General features: G+C 33.3%; 1 protein-coding gene and 1 long non-coding RNA gene across 5 annotated transcripts in view; one reads left to right on the plus strand and one right to left on the minus strand.

Moving 5' to 3' along the window:
* The window catches only part of LOC136856625 (thyrotropin-releasing hormone receptor-like), a 277,063-nt gene that overhangs the window by 32,338 nt on the left and 227,225 nt on the right, over nt 1–17,500 (minus strand). Inside the window, exon 1 of one of the 3 annotated variants that reach the window (XM_067134572.1) lies at nt 12,239–13,642. The exons of the other annotated variants lie outside the window; for them this stretch is intronic. The gene's annotated coding sequence lies outside the window, so the exon portion shown is untranslated. Of the gene's footprint in view, nt 1–12,238; nt 13,643–17,500 lie in introns of those variants that run through there. 3 annotated transcript variants of the gene reach the window in all.
* Nucleotides 5,656–17,500, plus strand: part of LOC136856628 (uncharacterized) — a 409,387-nt gene continuing 397,542 nt past the window's right edge. For both annotated transcript variants that reach the window (XR_010858436.1, XR_010858435.1), the window contains exon 1: nt 5,656–5,816. This is a non-coding gene — a long non-coding RNA (uncharacterized lncRNA). The remainder of the gene's footprint in view (nt 5,817–17,500) is intronic.

A 17,500-nucleotide genomic window follows, 5' to 3' on the forward strand; every position in this document is an offset into this window, starting at 1 on the left:
TGACTGCCATATCGTCACCAGTACGTTAATAAGAACGTCAGCCACGAAATTGGAAAGGTAAGTTCTCTTCGACAGAACTTAAATTAGACGTAACGGGCCATCTTGAAAGGACAGCAAAAAAAAAAAAAAAAAAATTATGAAAGATTTGCGTGTCCACATGGGTGAGCGCAGTTGTTGCTGTGTTTATGTCATTGATGAGTGGACTGGATTGTTGCTTTATTCTTCTTCTTCTTCTTCTTCTTCCGTTGTTTATCATTAAAACTTCTCTCTGTTGGCATCCTGTATACTTCTTCAGCTTCGTTCTTAACTCGTTGCAAGAAGAACATTTTAATCACTTAATCATATTTTTCTCTTTTCATATATTGATTTGTTAATTTATATTTTCTTTTCTAATAAATGATTGTTTATCATTAAATTCTTTGGATTTCAGTTGCTGTCGTTCCATAAGAATGAACTTTATCTTCTTAATAATAATAATAATATTTAATAATAATAATAATAATAATAATTAATAATAATAATAATATATTGTCACATTACATCTAATTAATGTTAAAAATATACTGTATTAAAAATAATTTCTAAAATTATCAATAAACATCCTGAATTATCGAATAATTGCCGTTATTATCAGTAAGCCGGCATATTTTCCACGTAAAATCAGCAATTTAATGTTAAAAATATACGGGATTATCGAATAATTGCTATAATTATCAATAAACCGGAATGCTTTCCGTGTACAATCATCAATTTAATGTTACAACTATAAAGGATCATTGAATAATTGCTATAATTATCAGTAAACCGGAATACTTTCCGGCCTGCTGATAATCACAGAAATTGTTTGATAATCCCGTATATTTTTAACATTAAATTGATGATTGCACACGGAAAATATTCCGGTCTGTTGATAATTATAGCAATTATTCGATAATCCCGTATTTTGTTAACATTAAATTGATGATTGTACACGGAAATTATTCCGGTCTGCTGATGATTATATCAATTATTTAATAATCCCGTATATTCTTAACAGTAAACCGTCAATTTCATGTTAAAAATATACAGGATTATCACAAAAGTTCTATAATTATCAGCTAACCGGAATACTTTCCTGTTTGCTGATAATAATAGCAATTACTCGATAATGCTTAATTATCAGTAAACCTCAATAGCTTTCGCGTTTAATCACACAGTCCAAACGAATTACGGTTCACGTTCAAAACCGGTGACTGGAGCCGAATAGAACGCGCCCGTTTATCACCGACCTGACCTACGCCCTATGACCCAATTAAAACAATCCCCGTTCGTTAAAAGCGATTGACCTCGTTTAAATGTTGGTTGAATAGGTCATAATTCTCGATGGACGAGTGCGGAGCCTATTAACTTGATAGTGAGTCGTGTTTTTTTCGCACGTTAAAATTCAGCCAATTTAGTCGTGTTTTTTTTCACGCGTGAAAGTTCAGCCAGTGAGTGGTGTTTTTTGTTCACATGTAAAAGTTCAGTTAACTGAGTCGTGTTTTTTTTTCACACGTGAAAGTTCAGCCAGTGAGTCGTGTTTTTGTTCACACGTAAAAGTTCAGCCAATTGAGTCGTGTTTTTTTTTCACATGTGAAAGTTCAGCCAGTGAATCGTACTTTTTCACACGTGAAAGTTCAGCCAATGAGTCGTGTTTTTTTCACACGTGAAAGTTCAGCCAATGAGTTGCGTTTTTGTTCACATGTAAAAGTTCAGCCAATTGAGTCGTGTTTTTTTTTTCACACGTGAAAGTTCAGCCAATTGAGTCCTGCATTTTAATACGCGAAAGTTCAGTCAACTGAGTCGTGCTTTTTCACATATGAACGTTCAGCCAACTGAGTCGTGTTTTTTCACAAGTGAAAGTCCAGCCATTAATTGAAGTAAACTTGAAATTCAAGCTTCCAGAGAATATGGTACTCACTTGAAAGAAGTAGGATTAAGTAAAAGGAAAAAAAAATCTTACTCATGAATTAAAAAAAGATAAAAAATAAATAAATAAACTAATAAATAGATAAAAATATATCAAAATGCAAAGAGAACAGTATTAGGGTGGCAATGCATCGCATCTTCGCTTGAACTTTTGAAGTTCCAATTGCACGACGTCCTCAGAGGGACCGTTCTTCAGACGTGTCATTCACGTCTTCTGGAATGAGATCATTTGAATGAAAATGAGATTTTCGAGGCAAATGTGGTGCAATGGAGTCGTTTTGGTCAGGGACGGTCGAGATGAAAATGAAAATGAGGAGATGAGGGGGAAAAAGTGAGACAGTGCGAACAATAATTCCGGGGAAGGCAGTCGACGGGGGAATAAGTGTTTTAGGGAAAATGCAATGATTCGTGGTATTTGGGACAAGGTATTTGATGTAGCACACACACATATGTATATTTATAAAATACCCTGGTCGTCCCAATTTCGTTACTTTTACGATTAAGGCCTATCTATCTATATCTTTAGATGTACACACACACATACTGTATACATATTAATATATATATGTATATATATATATATATATATATATATATATTATACATGCATACATTTATATATTTATAAATGTATATATATATATACATATATATATATATATATATATATATATATATATATATATATATATATATATATATATATATATAGAGAGAGAGAGAGAGAGAGAGAGAGAGAGAGAGAGAGAGAGAGAGATGGGTAGGGGGCTTTCTCTAATATTACTGGATGTCAATCTCATTTCTGAATTTAATGGTTTAAGGACCTTTTCATCTCCCCATTTAATCTCCTTAACTCTTCCGTAATGTCCAAATAATGCTCTTTGAACCTTCCTTTAAGTAAGTTTGTATCACATGTAGTATTAGAGGATCTTTAAAAGGCTGAATCCTATTTCAGTAGGATGGAAACGGATCCTGTTTGGTATAAATATGCTGATGATGAAACATGGCTGATAAAGTCGTCTGTCTTTTCTATCCATTTTTTTATATAAATTCACTTCCCCGGCCGTTAGTGCACCTCATGCAACCCCTTTCAGTTCCTTTTAACCCCCTTTCGTTCCTCCTTGTACCTCCTTTCATATGCTCTTTCTTCCACCTTCTCTTGACAGTTGATTCATAGTGCAACTGCGAGGTTTTCCTCCTGTTACACCTTTCAAACCTTTTTTTTTTAATTTTTTATTGTTTTCTACATTTTCCCTGGTCAAGTTAAACTTACTTTGTAAACTTAAAATTTTGCAGACTGCTTTGTAAATATTAGTGACAATAAAATTTCTTGAAAGCATTGCTGCAGTAACTTTGTACCAAATCACCTTCCTGAATACAATTTATTTTTCTCCATTTTTTTCCCCTCCCTGGACCTCGGACAGGATATAATACCTTAATACTCCGGACAGGTTCTGTGTTTTGCCTAATAAATTTCCTACTTACCCCCATAAATCATCAGGTAATGGTTTCCCCTGCCTCAGAAACTTTGCGTTCTGAGAAGACTTGCAAAAAATAACACGCGCATTTTGGTGTTCATCGCTGAGACAAAGGAATGAGTCGTGTTCTTCCAGGGTAATTACCTGGTTGTTCATTTTCTCACCTGACGTTCTTCTCTGAGGACCAAGGCAATAACAGCCTTAATTGACAGTCATTTAGAACTCATGTTCTTTTTATTAGACTTTTCGTATTATACTGATCACCGACAGATATTCCATGAAGGGTTCGTTATAATTTTCACGGTGGCAAAAATTCTTCATTGAATTATTATCATCATTCATAACAAAATGTAGCTTCACCAAAAAATCTTCATTCTATTTTTGTCGTCATTCATAACAAAATATAGTTTCAGCAAAAACTCTTCATTCTATTTTTGTCATCATTCATAACAAAATATAACTTCAGCAAAAAACTCTTCATTCTATTTTTGTCATCATTCATAACAAAATATATCTTCAGCAAAAACTCCTCATTCTATTTTTGTCATCATTCATAACAAAATATAACTTCAGCAAAAACTCTTCATTCTGTTTTTGTCATTCATTCAGAAAAACAAAATATCATTCATAACAGCATATAACTTCAGCAAAAACTATTCATTGTGTTTTTGTTATCACTCATAAAAAATATTTCAGCAAAAACTCCTCATTCTATTTTTGTCATCATTCAAAACAAAATATAACTTCAGCAAAAATTCTTCATTCTGTTTTTGTCATCATTCATAACAAAATGTAACTTTAGCAAAAATACTTCATTCTATTTTTGTCATCACTCAAACAAAATATAACATCATGACATGAAACTTTCGAATTTTACCATTTTACACATTCAACATTAGCACAGCAAAATATGAGGCAATATTTAACACTTGTTTAGGTAAAATAGTAATTTTGAACATTTTTAGAAATATACCATCACGTTTGTTGTCTTGGATAAAATAGTTTACAATAAAACTTCTGAAATTAATTTGCATAGACTAGATGAAAATTGGCCGAGTTTCATGAAGAAATCTGCTCTTGAATGAGTACATCCAAAATATAAATGAAACATTTTAACAAAAATTTCATAGATAAATGAATGCTTTTATTCAGGGAAATTTTGAGATGCCTGAATGAAAGCTGTTATTAAAAAAGAAATCCAAAGAAGGTTCAGAATAAGACTGACTATGTAGCACTGTATCGTGAGAAAGAAAAACTTTTAAAACTTACAAGAAAATTGTTTGAAATAAAAAAAAATAAACTGGGGCACTTTTTATATTCCACATCATATACATCATAATTATTGAATGTACATTCTTTTATACATATATATATATATATATATATATACAGTATATATATATACATATATATATATATATATATATATATATATATATATATATATATATATATATATATATATATATATATATATACATATACTCTCTCTATATATACATAAAGTACACACACACACTAGCTAAATGTTGTCCATTTACATTCGACAAGTCAAAACCAATATTTAACCCAGTCAAAATTAATAACAATGTCTCTCTTTTCATAGTTTTATGAACAGACTTTTCATTTACTCCAGCACTAAAAAAACACTACTAATAAAACGTAAGAAACTTGTTTTCCGATTAATGTTTTGCCATGTTTTGAAAGTTTGTAAAGTCTTGTATCACATCAGTTTCCTTACATGAAAATAATTGTTGGTTTTTTGTTTGTGGCGGATAATAATAATAATAATAATAATAATAATAATAATAATAATAATAATAATAATAATAATAATAATAATCCACAATTATATAGTAAAATATATCTATTAAAATTTGCAAAAATTGTTTTTCAGTTTGCCTTGGTAAAATAATTTTAATAATAATAATAATAATTGTATTACAGTGAAAATATCATACATAGTTCGCTCTGGGAACCATTTTTTATACAGCGTTGTATTACAGTAAAATACACACACACACACACACACACACACATATATATATATATATATATATATATATATATATATATATATATATATATATATATATATATATATATATATATATATAATATAAAGTAGCCAACGAGAGGTTTGGAAAGCCTCTTTAAGAATCAGTCCTGACTGGAGATGCTCTCTGTGTACTACGTAGTTTGGTCAGCCACCACCAGGGCGGCACCACTATGCAGGCACGAAGCCTCGTGGTGCTCTTCGAATGTGTAGTGTCCACTGGTTTTTGTGATTGTTTCTCGTTCGTTATCTTCGTACCGGGACGTTGTGCATCTTATAAATAGCGGAAATATGTCCAGGAATTCTTCGAGAGATGGCGAGATAACGTTTGATACGTAAGTAAAGCATAATGGATCTTTATTTACTCAAAAGTTTGTACTGGTTGGTTGAATGTCTGTGTTGCCGTGTCGTATATGTTTCCAGCATTTTATTTTTACAATTTTGAATTCAGAACTCGTTATGCTTTTATATGCCACATTTAAATTACATAAAGGTCTTGCTCGTTATTATATAAAGTAAAGAAAGATCTTGCTCGCTATAAAAAAAAAGCGTAGTGGTAAGTAGGCACATGGGGTTACCGGTTGAGTTAACCAGTCAAAGATTTAAATGCCTATGCCACCATTTGTGTTTTGTCGTTTACTGAGAAGTCTTTGCAGTAGGTAGGCCTGTAGGATACTATTTATACCATTAGTTTTACAATTTTAGCCATGTAAAGGCAGCGTTAGAGTTGATTTGACAAAATGTAGTTTATCAAAAGTTGTCTCTCAAAGAGATTCCGAACTGTCACTCTTGGTGAGAAGTATTTCAGGACTACGTAAACAAACCGTTTGAAACAACTTCTATTATTCGAATCACAGCAGAAATAGTCGTTTTTATGTATGATGAACAAATCTTGGTATAATCTGTTTTCTTCAAACGATATGTCTCATAGATTAGATTGGTAATAGCATGAAAATGAAGTTCGGTAGGTAGGCCTATTCCCTCAAACTACTCATTTGGCAAGATGCTCTATCGTTTAAACCTTATCGTAAATACAATTTAATTTTGAATATATAAAAATAATTTATCTATGGTAAAAGTTATCGAATCGTCATGCCAAGGAAAAAAAATATCCTTTAAGATTGGTAACAACAGGGACAAGAATCTTGGCCAAGCAAACGCTTAGGCCTAGGCCTATGACTTGGCAGTTAGTTCTAATGTTTTGCCTTCCTCTTAAGAACAATTTTATTTCAAATGAGAAAGGTTATTTTTTAATGGTAGTCCTTATTTAGCAGTGCTGCAATGTGTAGAACTCTCAATGCCGAGAACAGGAGTAACTTTGTATAAGGTCCACAATATGTCAATGGTAGAACGTGAGACTTTATAAGAATTATATGAAAAGCTTTCGAACCCTGTCCTGAGTTCATCTGAAAGATGAACCCAGGATAGGGTTCTAAAGCTGTTTATATATTTCTAATCAGTCTAATGTCTCACATTCTACTATTGTTATATTATTGTGGACCTTATACGAAATGCTGCAGTCTGAAACATTTCGTAACACAAAGTGTATGTCGACATTTCCACTGACCCTGAACTTGCTTTCATATGACAACATTCAAGCACTCATGCTTTCCACAGTGGAATTCAAGGGTTCTTCTGTTCAATAAGAGAGAGAGAGAGAGAGAGAGAGAGAGAGAGAGAGAGAGAGAGAGAGAGAGAGAATGATAAATATATTCAGAGCGTGAAAGCTAAATAAGTGGCATTACAGCCCGCAAAAATCTTGAATTTTTGCTTTACTGACATCGGCAGTGAGACATTAAAAATAGGCCTATGTCAAGCTATTTTCTAAGTAGCAAATTTCTAAAAATTTTTATTTAGAGTCTGAAACACTCGACCGTATGAGATCATATATTTCACAACTATTGTCATTTACTTGTGTGTGTGTGTGTATGCATGTATGCATGTATGTATGTATATCTAGTGATGTGGCTGATTTGGTGTACACGTATACTTACTAAATGGTGTCCACTTACATTCGTCAAGTCAGAATCAATGTTTAGTCCAGTCAAAATTGACAAGTATGTATCTCTTTGAACAGTTTTATGAACAGATTTTTTATTTAGTCCAGCGTTGAAAAAACCTGACCAATAAAAAGTAGGAAACTTGTTTTCCGGTTGGTCATTTGTCATATTTTGAAAGTTTGTAAAGTCCTGTTCATTACAGCAGTTTCTTGTGTTTAGCTGACGGTATTTTTTGTGTTTGTGATAATAATAATAATAATAATAATAATAATAATAATAATAATAATAATAGTGATTGTGAATACTATAGGAAAATATCATTATTTGCAAAATATAGTTCCATTCATGGAAACATTTTTGGGGTAAATATCGGTGAATTAACATGTGAATCAGTGAAATTATATATATATATATATATATATATATATATATTTTTTTCCAAAGTACCCATAGAAATTATATGTCAGAGCCAACGAGAGGTTTGGGACGCCTTTTAAATGATCGAGTCATCCATTGCTTGAGTTGAATTGAATTGAACGTAGAATTTAGGCCAACGGCCAAGCACTGGGACCCATGAGGTCATTCAGCGCTGAAAGGGAAACTGACAGCAAAATAAGGTGTAACAGGAGGAAAATCTCGCAGTAGCTCTGTGAATCAATTGTTAGGAGAGGGTGGGAAGTAAGCTAGAAGAAAGAGAATGTGAAAGGAGGGACAGTAAAAGGAACGAAGGGGGTTGCAGCTAGGGGCCGAAGGCACGCTGCAAAGAACCTTAAGTAATGCCTACAGTGCAACGCACGAGGTGCGCTGACGGCTCTACCTCCCTACGATACGAGTGTCATTGCTTGAGATGCTATCTGTGAACTACGTGGTATTCTTCAAATGAGCAGTTTAATGTGTCTTGTGATTATTTCCCGTACATTGTTTTCGTACCGGTACGTTGTGCAGCTTGTAAATTGCGGAAATATGTCCAGGAATTATTCGAGAGATGGCGAAATAACATTTAATAGGTAAGTAGAGCATAATGGAGCTTTATTTACCCAAAACTTTATGCTGGTCGGTTGAATGCCTCTGTTGCCGTGCCGTATATATTTCAGTGTTTTGTTATGGCAAATAAGTTGCTATCTCAATTTTGAATTCACAACACCGTTATGCTTATATATGCCACAAATACTGTACATAAAGACCTTGCTCTTTCTTATATAAAGTAAAGACGAATCGTGATCGTTATTATAAATGCTTAGTGGTGAGTAAGCCTGTGGGCCCTTAGGTTACTGTGTGTCAACCAGTTTAAGCTTTTAAATACGTTACCTAAGTACAGTTATTGTGTTTTGTCACTTAATGAGAAGTCTTTGCAATAGGTAGGTCAGTAGGATACTATCTATACCATCAGTTTTTTTAAAAATGCTTAGTGGTGAGTAATCCTGTAGGCCCAGAGGTTACTGTGTGTGTCAACTAGTTTAAGCTTTTAAATACGTTACCTAAGTACACCTATTGTGTTTTGTCACTTAATGAGAAGTTTTTGCAATAGGTAGGTCAGTAGGATACTGTCTATACCATCAGTTTTTTCATTTTTAGCCATGTAAAGGCAGCGTTAGAGTTGGTTTGACAGTAAGCAGTTTATCAAATGTTGTTTCTCCAAGAGATTCCGAACCGTCACACTTGGTGAGAGTATTTCAGGACGACGTAAACAAACCGTTTAAACCAACTTCTGTTATTCGATTCAAAGCAAAAACATTCGTTTTATACATGTTTAACAAATCCTGGTTTAATATGTTTTCATCAAACGATGAGTCTCAAAGATTGATGAAAGCATGAAAATGAAGTTTGGTAGCCCCGGCTAGACCTATGCCCTCAAACCTACTCATTTGACAAGATGCTATATCATTTAAACCTTATTGTAATTACAAGTTAATTTCGAATATATAAATATAATTTATGTATGGTAAAAACCTTTATGAATGATAACTACAAGGACAAGAATCTTGTCCAAGCAAACGTTGAGGCCTAGGCTTAGGCCTATGCCTGTTGGTTCAACAGGTGGTTTTAATTTTTTGCCCTCTCTTAAGAGTAATTTTATTTCAAATAAGCAAGATAAGTTTTTAATGGCAGTCCTTATATAGCAATGCTGCAATATAAAATATTTCGTAATACAGTGGGGAATTGAAATTGTACAGCTGTATCCAAAAGTGTTTGTCGACATTTTCATTGAACTTTGAACTTGCTTTCAAATGACAACATTCAAACTCTCATGATTTCCATGTCGGAATTCAAGGGTTTCTCTGTTCAGTAAGAGAGAGAGAGAGAGAGAGAGAGAGAGAGAGAGAGAGAGAGAGAGAGAGAGAGAGAGAGAGAATGATAAATAAATATATTCTGTACGTGAAAGCTTAACAAATGGCGTTACAGCCAGAAAAAAATCTTGAATTTCTGCCTTATTCACATTGGCAGTGAGACATAAAAAATAGGGATATGTCGAGGTATTTTCCAAGTATCAAAATTTAACAAACTTTTATGTTAGTGACTAAAACGCACTTGTATCAGATCATACATTACTCAGCCATTCTCGTTTACGGATGTTAACACGTAGCGTTGTTTTCAATCTTCGATTTACGTACAAATAAGTATCCACAGTCACAAACACATGCACAAACTCCTTGTATGCTACACAAAATCATATCACCCTTTGACTTAAACCAAGTACTAAGGAGAATTTAATAGCTTTAAATTCGGCAAAATCTTGTCAATAACTCGTTTTGTGATTAAACTGCCCAGGAAAGAGGAGCAATTTATATACCATCCCAGTCATTTGGAATACAGCTTTATACTGATTAACTTAATTTCCTTATTACGAAATATTTTTAAGTGCTGCATTGTCAAATAAGGACTACCGGGAAAATTTTATTTATTTATTTGGAATGAAGTTCTTATAAGGACAAAATAATAAAAATACCATATTAATCATTAGGCATTGGCCTAGGCCTATATCGTTGTTATACACAGCGATGAGGACGTTATTTAGATGAAGTTGAAATTTCTAAGAACGGAGACGTGCAGCAATGCGAAAAAAAGGGGGACGGAATTGTTAGCCTTTGAATCTATCTGTCTATCTATTTATCAATCTATCTATCTGCCTGTGTGTCTATCTATCTATCTGTTTATATATTTATATATATATATATATATATATAGATATATATATATATATAGATAGATAAAGATAGATAGATAATAATTTAAAGCTTAGATAACACACATATATATATATATATATATATATACATGTATACATACACACGCCATATGTATATATACTTATATATGTACAGTATATATATAATATAGGCTATACATGTATGTGCGTTTTTGTGTGTAAACACACACAAACCTACGACATTCTGATTAGCTATTAGAAACCGGACTGATGCAATCGACCAGCACAGCAAGCAGCGAGACTGACTCAAATCAGGAATACAAACTCCCGTAACCTAATTCCGAGCCAGCGCTGCTAACTTGTACGCTCCGACCCTGAAGGAAATTAGCGTTGGGATGTCAGTTGGAATAAGACTCGTTCCTAATCCTTCTGTTTCGTACAGGGAAGATTGCTTTCGTGGATTTTTTTTTTTTTTTTTTTTTTTACCCTTTCGGATAAAGTTCTGTTCGTATCCCAGACGGTGGGAAATTAAAGGTGAAGTGTAGGGTAAATACTTCTGATAGGTAATGGGTTGATATTTCAAAATTTGAATGTATTGTGTATGGATATATGTATGTATATATATATTATATGTAAATAATATGTATATGTTTATACATATATATACATATACATATATATATATATATATATATATATATATATATATGTACACACATCTATATGTGTATGTATGTATGCATATACTGTATATATCCAAAATCACATACACATCGTTAAATTGTTTAAGCCTGTAGCACCTTGTTGAATTATTAAATAGCCTCCTTGATTCAGACTGATCAAAGCAAATTCTTATTATTATTTAGAATCTGTCCCGTAAAGGCTCCCTGTCTTCCCAAACCCTCTCTCTCTCTCTCTCTCTCTCTCTCTCTCTCTCTCTATATATATATATATATATATATATATATATATATATATATTTATGTTATAATATGCACATATATCTATCTATATGTATACATATATTTATATTTATATATATATGTATATGTTTGTATATAAGTATATATATAAATATATATACATATATATGTTTATGTTACACACACAAACACACACACACACTTCATCATGATTGCTTGTAACGCTGCCCAAGAAGTACCAGCAATAATACCCTTTCTCGGTATTTCCTTTGAACTTTGACGTTGTCAGTTAATTGCAAGCGATGGCCATTTGCTGTTAGCCTTTGTGCTGACGTGGTAATTAATGCATTGAACTCACATAAAAAGAATCGCAACTGAACAATATAACTCTATTGTTCGCGATTCCAAGTGACAGGTAGCGGAACGAGCAAGAAATCTTTTCTTTTATGAAAAATGGGAACTCGGGGCTTTTATGGTCATATGAAATGGTAAAATGGAAATTTAACTTCGGAAATCAAATGGTTATTCATTAAAAAGGACATTTCTGATGTGTAAAAGTCACCTGATTCATTCTCGTGTCTTTTTTAACGAAATGTCTTGAGTGAACTTCAAGATAATTACAATTAATCATAGGCTAAATATAGATGGAGGATTAGGCATATACAAGTACACAAACCCTTACTTACCTGAATAATGTTATTTAGCTGAAGTTTCGTAACAGACGATATTAAATGATTACTGGAACCGCTGGAAATGTCGTGGAGAGATCCAGAAATTTTACTGATACGTTCACTGCATATCTTCGGCTTCAGTGATTGGCTGTAAATCTGGTTTACGACAATTCAAGATAATTCTATCTTTCAGGATAGCAGCGTGGTTCCAACGGGTTTCGGGGTCAATATTTCCTTCTTTCCTTTCCACAGAGGGAGAAACGACTTAGATACATTGATTTCCCATAATTCTTAGGTTCTGTTCTCCCTTGCTGTGGTCTACTTGAACACTTGACCAGTCCATGGCTCTGTTCAGAAACTTCGTGATGGACAGTCGATGGGAAAGTTTACCGTATAACTTCTCTCTAACTATGGAGTCATTGTACAGAAGAGTCATTGTAGGGTCATTGTCGTGTCATCCCTTTATTGAATCCAGTAACTGTTTTGTTTATAACCTGGCAGAAAAATGACTTATTTACGGATTTATTTTTTTTGGTATAATTTCCTTACGAGGGAGTTTTTCCAGATGTATGAACGCAAACGTTGTGTTAAAATCCAAGTTCTTTTTTTTTGTAATCTGTATCTCTTAAAATGTTAATTATATAAGCTCTGAACAAAGTTAGAAGTTTATATCGCCTAAATTATATAAATTTCCTTCGAAGCTGAAAGGTAAATGAATAAAGAAATTAATCTAAAAATGTTCCGGTCAGAACTGTATATTGAAAATAACATGAAAGAAAATATCGGAAACACATTATTTATTAGTTTGTTAAAGGATGAGAATATTTTGATTCACCTGTTTAGCACCTTAGACGCTTCTGTAATTCACGTATCGTGCAATTAGTGTTTTCACAACTTTAAAACCGGTCTCCATTCCAACTTAGTCTCACTTTTTGAAGAACAACCTAGTTGTTTTATCAGTAATCTACGTAATTATATTAAGTAATCAAAATGGAATTGATGCCCGAGCAAACGAAATAGCGTAGATCAACGCCTCGGGGATAATGATTATGAATCACAAAAGTAATAAGAGGGAAAGAGAGAGAGAGAGATTGGGAGGGAGAGTAAGAGAGCGAGCGAGCCCAGACTGCTGCAACTTGGCAGATGCGTAACACTACGTCTCTCCTCCACGGCCGTCGGGACCATACTGCCTCCTCATGCAAACTGTGTCTGTGTGTATGTGAACGGCTCGCGGACCAGCAGCAGTCGTTGGTACCAAACTTACGCGGGCGCATGCACGATCACATCCTTACGCTCTGACGTAGTCGTTCGTCCGCATCTCCTGGTCGTTTGCTATAAATAGACACCCGTCCTTACACATTCTGCTCTCAGGTTTTGTGTTTTTATTTTATTTATTTTTTTGAAGTGATGAAGTGATATCCTCCCACACGCGAACGAGTCTTGTTGATTTCTGAAAATCAGATCGTTGTTGTTTCTCAAACTCTTAAGCTGTTCCAAGAACGAGAAGGGCGTCCTTTTTACAGCGGGGGACGCGTGGATAAGCTGTTCAACCGCGAGACGGCCCAACTTAATCCGTTTTGCATATGAGAGTCAGAAGAAATATAAGTTGCGATAAGCTCTATTTTAAGAGGTAAAAAGATTTGACATCTTTAGCGAACCGGTTTTGTTAATGATTGCAGAGGCTCGTTTATTAAACATAGATAATTGTGTGTGTGTGTGTGTGTGTGTGTGTGATTTTACATGAGGACGTAAAGTTAACGATTACGTACAGTTAAAAATTAAGTAAATATCAAGCACGTATAGTTAAAGATGTAGTTAAAGAGTTAGGTCTATCTGCCATGAATCATTTCCTAATTTAACACAGTTGATTTATTTGTTATCCTTAACCACCGCGCTGCCCCATCCCACGAGGGAAAAGGCTCGGAATATAAAACTTGTTCCCAAAGGATTCGAAACCATTTTCACTTGAAATTGCGTGAGAGGACGTTGGGGGCCGCTTTGTAGTTAGTTACCACTGACTTGCGGGAATGACTAAATGCAGCGTAGCAGAAATGGACTTTTATTTTCTAACTACAAAGTGACGACCGAGGTCCTCGCACGCAGTTTCAAGTGTAAATGGTTTCGAATCTATTGGGAGCAAGTTTTATATTCCGAGCCTTTTCCCTCGTGGGATGGAGCGGCGCTGGCTGTTAAGTACAGGCTGTTAAAAAGAGAGAGAGAAAAAAAATTCTGTGGCAAGAATTCTCAATGATGGCAGTCCGTGCCATCTGGTATAATAGTAAAGGAATAAAAATGTATTATCGTCGCAATATTGTCTGTTCGTGAAAGTGTGTACGTTTTGATGCAAACTTTCACAGATGAAACATAAGTCATCTATGTTTAATTAGGAAATGATTCATGCCGGATATACGCTAATCTTTATATATACAGTATATATATATAATTCATATATACAAATATATATTTATATATATCTACATAGATACATATCTATATAAATATAGATATATATCTTTGAATATATCTATACATACTATATATATATATTTTTTCATATATTTATAAATGTATATTTATATATGTATATATATACATATATATAAATACATAAATATATAAATTATGCACACAACAAAAATATATATATATATATATACATATATATACACATATATATATATATAAATTTCTGACTCACATCAGGATCGAACCCAGGTCTCTCAATTTAAAGGCGAGACCGCTACCAACTAAGCCATACAAGTCATAAAGGAAATTGGAACCTGAGTATACAGTACCTGTACCAAAGGTCTTACCTGGGCAGGCTAATTGCCTCGCATGCCAACGTGTTTTCCCCAACTTGCCGACTCAGCCATGGCTCAGTTGATAGCATTTCATTCGAATTATCCTTCCTGAGTGAAATAGTCAACATACAATCACTAAGCCATACAAGTTGGCAGCGGTCTTGCCTTTCAAATGAAAGTCCTGGGCTCAATCTTGATGTGAGTCAGAAAATGATTTCTGTTCCACACGTGATTGTGTGTTGATTATTATTTACTATATATATATATATATATATATATATATATATATATATATATTAATACATATATATATATATATATATGTAATATATATACATATATATATATATATATATATATATATATATATATATATATATATATATATATATATGAACATCCGCATAAATGAATTTGTGTGAACCTTTCCTACCATAATCAACAAGACCGAGGAATAAAAAAAAATGATACGATATGTTGAAATTATTATTATTATCAGGCCAGCACTTCCACAGAACTTTGATGGCATTCATTGATAATCGTTCTAATTAGCCAGATTGCAATATCAGAAATCGATAAGGTCGACTTTGTTTTTTTTTTTTAAAGAGAATTAAGAAGCAAAGCTTTTTATCTTTCGATGTAGGACAGTTATTTAAACTTAATATCCGCCAGTTTGTTCAATAAACTTCTTGGATTTTGGATAATGTGGGTGGAATGTTGTTCATTCTAAGCATGCCCGTGTCGCACTTATTGCCAAAAGTGTGTATATACTTTCCACTCTCTCCTAACAGTTGATTCATAGCGCAACTGCGAGGTTTTCCTCCTATTATGCTTTTCAAACCTTCTTTACTCTCAGTTTCCGTTACAGCGCTGAATGACCTCGTAGGTCCCAGTGCTTGGCATTTGGCCTAAATTCTAGATTCTGTTCTGTTCTATATATATATATATATATATATATATATATATATATATATACATATATATATATATATATATATATATATATATATATATATATATATATATATATATATATATATATATATATATATATATATATATATATATATATATATATATATGTATATGTGTGTGTGTGTGTGTGTGTGTGTGTGTACATGTGTGTGTGATTGTACATGAGCACGTATAATTAAAGATTAAGGTACATCTAGCGCGAATAATTAATTATCTAATTAATGCTGTGTGGATTCCCGCATGTGTACCATAATTTTTGTGAAAAAGTCTAAAGGAACCTAACCTTAAGGGAGACTGGTAAAAGCACAGTATATCAAAAGAATGTATTAAACTGTTTCATTAAACTATCTTTGCCTTTTAATAAGTAAAATGTAATTTTTCTCAAGGGAGCTCTCCGTAGCCAGGAGAAGGGTGGCTGGGCTTGGGGGGAGGGTGTTGATGGTTTCGCTTCCATTTAGACTTTTGAATATTTTTATAACATTCACGAAGGACGCGCCATAAGATTTTTAATGGGAAGCTATAATTCTTTTCATGCTGAGGCCGATCATTCATAATATTCATTTCTTCACCTGGACATGACAGCAAATATGCGTGAAACCTTTTATATATAACTTTTAAAGAACTGCGATGTGGGGGTGATTTAGAGCTGCTTGCCAGAATCCTTTATATATCCTTAGCCCCAGAGAGGGCCACTCCCGAAATTCCCTCGCTGAAGTCCAGATTCGCAAACCAATTTATCGCGAAAGGGGAAAGTCAGCTCCTTCCATCACTTTGGATGGCGAGACTGCCGTCAATAAGGAGCTTAGCCTCGACTCTCTCTCTCTCTCTCTTTCTGCTCTTCAGTTTAAAGGCCCTTTCTTAAAGAGGCAGTTCAAGTGCGGGTTGGGAAAATCTTCTGACACATTTGCCAGATAAACTCTGGGTCAGATTACAATTAAGTGAAGTTATATATATATATATATATATATATATATATATATATATATATATATATATAAATATATATATATATATATATATATATATATATATATATATATATATATATATATATATATATATATATATATATATATAAACTTGCAATATCTTGGTATGCATGCACTATGCTTCTAGATGATACAGAGCTGCTTATGCTTGATGTATTCAGCAACTTAATTAGTTTTTTCCATGAATATCTATAGCCATTTAGTATTATGTAAGTGTGTGTGCGTGTATCTGTGATTTTCAGCAGATGTTTCTCTGAGTTCCAGTGTTGAAAGAGCAAAATTTATTTATATATGTATAATCTTTGGCATTCATCTTGTTTGAATCTATTAAATATTTCCTTCTGTGCAGTTTTCACAGACGACAGCAAATGACATCAAGAACATTGGGAATGACACACTAAATTTAGCATTCATTCGTTCCCGCGTTTCATTTCTTTGCTTTGCGATCGTCTGTCGATAACAATACAAGGCTTACAAAGCACTGTACCAGAAAGTTAAACCTAACGTACAAT

This window comes from Macrobrachium rosenbergii, chromosome 36, assembly GCF_040412425.1.
Source record: "Macrobrachium rosenbergii isolate ZJJX-2024 chromosome 36, ASM4041242v1, whole genome shotgun sequence".
NCBI classification, from domain to species: domain Eukaryota; kingdom Metazoa; phylum Arthropoda; class Malacostraca; order Decapoda; family Palaemonidae; genus Macrobrachium; species Macrobrachium rosenbergii.